Raw genomic sequence first — 7,520 nt, forward strand, 5'->3', positions numbered from 1 at the left:
TATATATATATATATTATTAGTTACAAAACTAACAAGTGAACAGCCATCTTGATCTCTTACTTAACATGTGGGTGTTATTATAACACAGAATTCTGTGATATTTACATTGTGAGGAACTCTCATATGGCCTCATGATGCATAAAAGCACTTGTTATATATCGTTGAATGACTAGAAGCCTCTGTTACAGTTACTGGAACTGCCAGGATGTTATATCACCACTGGACATCTGTAACTGAGGAGCTCATAGCAGGGTGAACTCATGTGATCTGGCAGTATTGTTGACCGTAGCAGACAGTTCGTCTGTCAACGATATCATTACAAGGGTTTTTAAGCACCAGGAGTCCATATGAAAGGTCCTCACAAGATAAACGACACAGTATTCTGTGTTCTTACACAACCTCCACATGAAGTCGGAGATCAATATTGCCTCTTGGCATTATACTGCTTCTGTCACTATTAATTATTTTTTTAATAACTGAACATATATTGAGCATGAAATTAATTCTGCTGGATCTGTTTTAAGCACTATGTAGCTACTGTCTTCATAAGAGCCTCTTAACATCAAATATTCAGTGATCAGGCATTCATCTGATAGGACAGGACAATCGTTTTCAGTTATGAATGAGTTTGGTAGTAAGATTTACAAGTATATTTAGAAGGAAAGTATCTTTTCTGCATACTAAATATACACATGGTAGATATTACACATGTAATTCAGTGTTGAAAGACTTTGACTAAATGACATGTAGTTAACAGATAAAAAAAAACACTCTCTAAGGAGGTTTATAATGTGAAAACAACAAACAAGGGAAATAACTCCAGTAAAATCAACTAATTGAAATTTGATACTCAGTCACCTTTAAGTTTCTCCAAGTAAAATAAGCTTTACTTAGGAAGCCTACTATAATGAAAAGCTGTTTCTTGCTTTCACCAGAGTAACTGTGAAGATGAGATTTACTCCTGGCTACTTTATCTTTATTTATCTAGTTGTCAAAACACTTTATTTAAAGAAAAAAAGATCCTGTTTGAAGATGCTGCACACATTTTAGATTCATTAGTTTTAAATCCAAATAGTTTAATTCTCATACAAATAAAAATATTATTTGTGTCTTCTAGGAAATTTAATAAAATTACAGAAATTGTTTGTTTATTTGTTCAAAGTAATATTTGGTTATTTGCAAAATATGAATTAAACATTTAAAAGTCTTAGAAAGGATAAAATAAAAGAAAGAAACGAAGATGACATTCTTTAGATTTAGAATTAGTTTTGAACATTAGTCTCTATGGCAACAATGCAAAACAAAATATTTTAGGTCTTTAGACTGTCTACTATACTAATTACTATGACAATTATAAACATTTATTGCTTGCTGAGTGAATAAAATTGAGTAATGAAAAGGTTAGGACAATGCATGTGTTCTAAACTTCCTTATGTTGAGTCCATATATTGATAAAAGTACTTTTGCATCACATAATTATATTTGTTTCTTTACAAAATTGCTTTGATATTTTCTGCTTCCTGCTTTAGTGAAGACTGAGTTGTCCAGGCACGTTCACAGCTTGGTTGTGTTATTTTGATACAATATGTTTCTATAATGGCATAATGAGTAAGAGTAAAATCTTAACAGAAATATTATCATCGTTTAACGTCTGCTTTCCATGCTGGCATGGGTTGGACAGTTCGACTGAGGTCTGGAGAGCCAGCGGCTGCACCAGGCTTCAATCTGATTTGGTAAGGTTTCTACAGCTGGATGCCTTTCCTAATACCAACCACTCTGAGAGTGTAGTGGGTGCTTTTTACGTGCCACTGGCACAGGAGCCAGTCAGGTGGGCCTGTATCGATCATATTCAGATAGTCCTTTTTACGTGCCACCAGCATGGGGGTCAGTCAGGAGGTACTGGCATGAGCCACATTCAGATCATGTTCTTTATGTACCACCGGCATGGGAGCCAGTCAGGGGACACTGGCACAGCTACAGCAATTTGTAATATCCTACAATGATATTCTGGTAACTGTAGAATGAAATGGAGTTAAGAAAGAGTTTGCTTCCCAACCACATGTTTCTGGGTTCAGTTACAAAGAGTGACACCTTGGGTGTCTACTACCCAACAAATGCTTTGTCAGTGGATTTGGAAGTTGGAAACTGCTTAATAGTATTTTGTCTGTCTTTACATTCTGAGTTCTATCTCCACAATGGCTATCTTTGTCCTTCTTCATTTTGGGGTCGAGAAAATAAGAACCGGTTGAGCAATGGGGTCGATATAATCATCTTATCTCTCACTATAATTGCTAGCTTTGTGCTAAAACTTGAGACCAATATTTTCTTGTGATTTAGAATAAACTAAGATATTTCCAGTCAACCTAATTAGAAAATACGAAGGAATTTATAATGTATTTAGACAATAATAATTACATCCAAACATGAACACTTCAAAAAAATATATAATTAATGATTATTTGTGATGGCAAAAGTCAATTTAGTGAGAAGCAGATAGCTGGCTTCGTTGGTGGCCACAGAGAAAAACAAAATCCAATATTCTTTGACAAAGACTTATTCTTCAAATGTAAAGTATGGTAGCATGTATCAATTTTGTCTTTTCTAATAATTCATACATGATATCAAAACACATTCTTTTCCACTCTAGGCACAAGGCCTGAAATTTTGGGGGAGGGGGCCAGTTGATTAGACTGACCCTAGAACACAACTAGTACTTAATTTATCGACCCTGAAAGGATGAAAAGCCAAGTCAACCTCAGCGGAATTTGAACTCAGAACATAAAGACAAACAAAATACTGCTAAGCATTTCGCCTGGCGTGCTAACATTTCTGCGAGCTCGCCGACTTAGCGACTTCAAATATTCTTTTCTACTCTAGGTACAAGGCCCAAAATTTTAGGGGAGGGAGCCAGTTGATTAGACTGACCCCAGTATGCAACTGGTACTTACTTTGACCCCGAAAGGATGACTTTGGCAGAATTTGAACTCAGAACATATAGACTGACAAAAAACCGCGAAGCATTTCACCCGGTGTGCTAACAATTCTACCAGTTCGCCACTTTATGATATCAAAACATTGTCATATGCTCCTTTACAGACAAGAAATGTATCCTGAGGGAAAAGGTGGAAAGCTTTTCACATTTTCAAATCTTTTAAAAAATAGCCTAGTTTTATTTGACATGTAGCTCTTCTATGATATATATTAGTTTTAAAGTAAATATCAACACAATATCTACAGGAAATGGTATTTAAGTGACAATTATTCTAACAGAAAGTTAAGATTTTGTTTGCCAGAGGAAAGAAATATTTGCAGTTTGCTATTTTAAGTTAATCTTCCAAAAATAGAAATAATATATTTATTTTATTATTGGTTCAAGTGTAAATAAAAGAAAATGAATCTTGAAATTTGGATAAATATTGTCCTTTTGATTCCACTTTATACATACTACAAGAGATAATTCTGTATATCCAAATATTACTAAATTTGATTAAAAAGATACAAAAAAACCTGATTAACTTATTGAATATTTTCCCCAGGATTGAATAAGCCAAGAAGTGCAATGAGCTTTTTCCAGGAGCACAGTACAATGTCAATTGAAAATTTCGATTAAATTTTGATCTTTTGAACTTCAGTACATTCAATATATTGATCATTTGCTCGTGCTAGAGCTAATATTTAAATTTTCGTACTTTTTTTGTGTACTTTAAACCATTCATCATCATAACCATATCACAACTACACTTACAAACTTATTCTCTCTTTCTCTCTCTCTTTCTCTCTGTATATACTTTATAGGAATATTGACATAGGTGTGGCTGTGTGGTAAGAAGGTTGCTTCTCAGCCACATGGATCGAGGTTCAGTCTCACTACCTGGCACAATGTGTCTTTAACTATATAGCCTTGGTCTCAAGCAAAGCTTTGTGAGTGGATTTGGTAGACAGAAACTGAAAGAAGCCCATTATATCATCATTATCATCATTTAATGTCTATTTTCCATACTGGCATGGGTTCGACAGTTTGACTGGGGACTGGCAAGCCAGGAGGCTGCACCAGGCTCCAATCTGATCTGGCAAGGTTTCTACAGTTGGATGCCCTTCCTAACATTAACCACTCTGAGAGTGTAGTGGATGCTTTTTATGCGCCACTGGCAGCACTGGCATCAGCCACATTCAGATGATGCTTTTACGTGCCACCGGTACAGGAGCCACTCGGGGTGGTGGGGCTGGCATCAACCACATTTGGATGGTGTTTCTTACATGTCACTGGCACAGAGAGCTAGTCAAGGGGCACTGGCATTGGCCATCTTTTCCCTTCTGGCATCCATTTGTGTTTGTCTTCTGCCATTGCTTGACAACCAATGTTTGTGTGTTTATGTCTCCATAATCTAGTGGCTCAGCAAAAAAGATGGATAAAATAAGTATCAGGTCCTACAAAAAAAATAAGAATAGGGTTGATTTGTTCAACTAAAATTCAAGACGGTGCCCCAGCATGGCCACAGTATAATGACTGAAACAATTAAAAGATAAAAGATAGAAAGAGCTCTGAGAGAATCACTTACTCTATGGTGTAATAAGCAATAAGAGCACAACAGATCAGGACTCGAAGAATTGGAGGGAAAGTAACATATTGTGACATGATATGGAATGTATATGTGATAATAGTGGAGGGGTGTAGCTTAGTGGTTAAGGTTTTTCGCTCATGGTCACAGGGTTGTGAATTCAATTCCCAGCAACACAACACGTTGTATGCTTCAGTAAGACTTTATTTCATGTTGCTCCTGTCGATTCAGCTGACAAAAATTAGTACTTGTATTTCAAAAGGACCAGCCATGTCACATTCTGCATCACACTGAATCTCTGTGAGGACTATGTTAAGGGGACACATGTCTGTGGAATACTCAGCCACATGCACGTTAATTTCATGAGCAGGCTGTTTCATTGATCGGATCAACTGGAACCCTTGTCGTAACTGATAAAGTGCCAGTTTTAAAATATGCGATAATATTTATTTCTTTATTGCCCACAGGGGGCTAGCATAGAGGGGACAAACAAGGACAGACAAAGGGATTAAGTCGATTACATCGACCCCAGTGCATAACTGGTACTTATTTAATCGACCCTGAAAGAATGAAAGGCAAAGTCAACTTCAGTGGAATCTGAACTCAGAACGCATTGGCAGATGAAATACTGCTAAGCATTTCAGCCGGCGTGCTAACAATTCTGCCAGTGATAATATTAAAAAGAAATGTGATGGAGTCAGTACCATTGAACAAACAAATAGTCCAATAGAACCTAAATGAATAATGAATAAATTTCAACTTCCATCTTATCCAGATTCACCATCACAAGCCATGGACCCTGTTGGTTTCGGATTTTCAGCCAGTTTCGACCTGAACTGAATCTTTAATGCCGCATTATACAACACTACACTTTTGAAACCAAATTTTATCAACCAAATACCACTGTTATAATAATAAATATTAAAATGGAAGAAGAGCAGAAAGCAACTCTCAAGAGTATCTGTGAATGGTGACGGAGTTCACATCAACTATCAGCTATGTCATATAGTGGCAATTTAATTATATTACTTTGTCTTCTGTCTACATTCATTTATTTTGGCACCTTCTATTTCTTCCCTTGGGAAGTAATGTTGGCTTCAAACACAAGATGTCAGATAAGACATATACAAAGACACAATGCCATAGTCCTGTTGAACTTATGAAAACCTAGAGAAAAACATATTATGATGCTGTTGAATATGCGTATATAATATGTACGTATGTATTATTATTTCATTCACGCACAACAGATTAGACTGTTGGAAAAAATTCCTAACATCAAGCTACAAGTAACGTTAGATGCCAAGTACCTTCCTAAGTATCCTAGCTGTCCCTAATAATACCGTTTTCCTTAAAATGTTGTTGTTGTTATGTATATATGTTACATATTACTATAAAAATAAGAATGGGTAAGAGTAAGTTCAGAGAACATCTGCCTCTGCTGGCATCAAAAGTAGTCTCCTTCAAACCGAAAGTTAAACTGTATGACACTTATGCTATAACTGTGATGCTGCATGGTAGTGAGACATAGGCCATGAATGCAGAACGCTTGAGAAGACTGGAAAAAAATGAACCCAGCATGCTCTGTTGGACATGCAGTGTAAGTATGCATGAATAATCTAGCACAAAGGTGCTGGTACTGAGAGAATAATTTAGAAGAATCACATGTAGTGTACAAGAAATATTGTGCTGATATGGACACATGGTGCATAGATGAAGGTAATTGTATAAAGGGGTACCAAATACTTAACATGGATGGAGTTTGTGGAAGAGGGAAATCCAGAAAGACAAGGGACAAAGTGGTGAAAGTTGTTGTCAAGACCTTGAACATCACAGAGGAGATGACGAGAAACTGGGATGCATGGTGATATGCAGTTTACAAGGGGACCTAAACGAATCAGTAAATCTAAGTTCTGAAAGCACTGTGTGTAAATATGCACAACTGGGCCCTGGCCCTGATGACAACAAAAGAAGCACCCAGTACACACGGTTTGCTATTCGGAAAGACATCCAGCTATAGGAACTAGGGGAATGTAGACAGTGAAGCATGGTGCAGTCTATGGACCCCTCAGATCAACTCAAACAACCCAACCCATGCCAGCATAGGACAGGGACATTAGATGATGACAATATATGTGTGCGTGTGTGTGTGTGTGTGTGTGTGTGTGTGTGTGTGTGTGTGTTCCTGCCTCAAGGCTTTCACTCCACACATGCCAGCTCAACTTGATTTGTCTTTATTAGTCAAAAGACACCTGTTGTTATTCTCTTGTTGTTTGTATTTGTAAATGAATAACATTTACTCCGTTTTTTAATTTTTAAAAATTTTTTTGTCTTTGTTGTCATACACTTTCGCTTGCTTTCTCCCAAAACATACAATGCTCTTAGCTTAGATTTTTGGGGCCAGCCAGATCTGAACAGTCTCAAGTGTAATCGGCCAAAACTGTAAGGATAATCTGGAAACTTGACTGATGAGAGAAGGCCACGAATGGTTCGTCCTTGTTTTGTCATGTTTGTCTTTTTGTTGTTTTTCCTGTCTGTCCGTCTTTGTATTGTCTATCTGTCTGGATTTTTTTTATTGTTGTCTGCTGCATTCTTGTTCCATCTTTGGGATTTATACACACACACACACACACACACACATATATATATATATATATATATATATATCATCATCATCATCATCATTGTTTAACGTCCGCTTTCCATGCTAGCATGGGTTGGACGATTTGACTGAGGACTGGTGAAACCGGATGGCAACACCAGGCTCCAATCTAATTTGGCAGAGTTTCTACAGCTGGATGCCCTTCCTAACGCCAACCACTCAGAGAGTATAGTGGGTACTTTTACGTGTCACCCGCACGAAGGCCAGTCAGGCGGTACTGGCAACGGCCATGCTCGAAATGGTGTCTTTTATGTGCCACCCGCACAAGAGCCAGTTCAGGGGCACTGGCAACGATATA

At 37.2% G+C, this 7,520-nt stretch overlaps 1 protein-coding gene across 1 annotated transcript in view; it reads right to left on the reverse strand.

Annotated features, from left to right (window-relative positions):
* LOC106872119 (complexin) overlaps positions 1 to 7,520 on the reverse strand; it is a 282,292-nt gene that overhangs the window by 232,069 nt on the left and 42,703 nt on the right. The gene's annotated exons all lie outside the window — the stretch shown is intronic.

This window comes from Octopus bimaculoides, chromosome 2, assembly GCF_001194135.2.
Source record: "Octopus bimaculoides isolate UCB-OBI-ISO-001 chromosome 2, ASM119413v2, whole genome shotgun sequence".
NCBI lineage: Eukaryota > Metazoa > Mollusca > Cephalopoda > Octopoda > Octopodidae > Octopus > Octopus bimaculoides.